The sequence below is a fragment of the Galeopterus variegatus genome, unplaced genomic scaffold, assembly GCF_000696425.1.
Source record: "Galeopterus variegatus unplaced genomic scaffold, G_variegatus-3.0.2 Scaffold5406, whole genome shotgun sequence".
NCBI lineage: Eukaryota > Metazoa > Chordata > Mammalia > Dermoptera > Cynocephalidae > Galeopterus > Galeopterus variegatus.
Window position 1 is genome coordinate 126,086 of NW_007731517.1, and position 1,613 is coordinate 127,698.

Sequence of the window (1,613 nt, forward strand, 5' to 3'; positions counted from 1 at the left end):
GAATCATAAAGAAAATACCCTCCTGTTGGTTTCCAAACCAGACCATTTGCGGTCTTTTCTCTAATACTCCAGGACCCAAGCATGTCCATACTATTACTAAGCTGGAGAAATAAAAAATCTTGGTAGCAGTGACAGCACAGTTAGCGGTGTCTGTCTGAGGGACTGCTTAGGACTAGAACGGCCTCATCACTGGTCTCCCTGTGCCAGCTCTACCCTTGCCAGTCTATCCTCCCCCGGACACCAAAGCGGTCTTTCTAACATGCAAATGGTAGCATACCACTTCCTCCGCTTAAAACCCCTCCACAGCAGCTCTCTGTGGTCCTCAGAGCAAGTGCAGCCTCTTAGCCTGGGTCCCCAGTCCTTGGTAGCTGGTGGCTGTATACCTTCCCAACCCCTTTTCCATAGACCCTGGCCTCAGCTAACTCTTGGCAGTTCCCCAAACACGATGTATTCTCCCACACCTCCGCACAGGCACATGTTCTCCTCTCTGCGTACAATGCTAACCCCCATCTCGTCTGTCTGGCTTACTCCTACTCAGCCTTCGAGAGTCAGCTCAGAAGTGCCTCCTCTAAGAAAGAACAGAAGAAACCAACATTCATCCAAGACTTGTCCTGGGCCAACCCTGGTGTTAATGCTGTGCTTTATGTGATTTCATCAGAACAAAATATGCCACGCTGAAGGTAATGTGAGGATATCACTCTGTTATTGAAACTGACAGTAAAGAGGGAACTGGGCTGTGAATTATAGTGAGAACATGGTCAAGGTGCAGAATTTCTTATATATAAGTTTATGAGAAAAGTAGGTTTAGGAAGCATCAAGAGAGCTTTCTTGGAGGCAGTGGAGAACCAGTGAATGCATCTGGGTAGAGATGTGACTGGATAAAGTCCAAGACATTCAGGGCTAGCTCAACCAAGCTGATGGGAAGGTGAATCCAACAGGAGGGAAGAGCTGGATGGGAGAGGCTGGGCAGGACACCGTTCTCTGAGTTCTTCTGTGCCCGAGGTCAAATGGAAAGACTGCTGACTTCCCTGAGAAGACAGACCAGGGCTCATAAACAGGTTCCACAGATGATTGTCTGTGAGGCCTTGGGCAAATTTCTTACCAACTCTGAGTCTCAGTTTCCTCACTCATAAAATGAGAAAAATAATCTCCAACTCACAAGATAAACCTTAAGCGAGAGACTATATGCCCCTGTCACATGGCTTTGCCTGTAATAGGAGGTACCATTTACTGAGCAACAGGCCACAGGTATGGGGTTCCTCAGCCTCAGCAGTAGAGACATCCTGAGCTAGATAACTGTCATAGGGGCGCGGAGCTGTGCATCGTAGGGTGTTTAGCAGCAGCCCTGGCCTCTACCCACTCGATGCCAGTGACACCCATCCCCCCAGTTACAACAATCAAGAAGATCTTCAGACATCACTGAATGTCCCATACCTCTGCAGAGGTAAGATAGCCACTGATTGAGAACCACTCCCCTACAAGAATTTTCTACTTTATTCAGACTGGCCTTATCACTATCTTCCTAAGCAAATCTTCAATTTTCCAGACTTTATATCTTTGCCCTAACTCCTCCAAAAAACCTCTTGGGAAATTCCAGACCACAGGTCCTCGCC